The sequence below is a fragment of the Morone saxatilis genome, unplaced genomic scaffold (genome assembly GCF_004916995.1).
Source record: "Morone saxatilis isolate NCDOM2014 unplaced genomic scaffold, NCSU_SB_2.0 Contig16, whole genome shotgun sequence".
NCBI lineage: Eukaryota > Metazoa > Chordata > Actinopteri > Moronidae > Morone > Morone saxatilis.
The window spans coordinates 5,293,106-5,293,312 of NW_023339718.1; positions in this window are offsets into that span (position 1 = coordinate 5,293,106).

A 207-nucleotide genomic window follows, 5' to 3' on the forward strand; every position below is an offset into this window, starting at 1 on the left:
GTGTGTGTGTGTGTGTTATAATGAGGGGAAGGCGGTTCCAGACAGCAAAGGCTCAGTCCACTTTGGTTTCAAGCCGAGGTTCTGGGACCGCCAGAAGGCCTCGGTCAGTAGATCTCAGAGACGGGGCGGAGCAGATCAGGAGGTTTTACTCTTCATCCTTTATTATTATCTTCACTGTACGTTTCCTGACAGATTGACACTTCACTG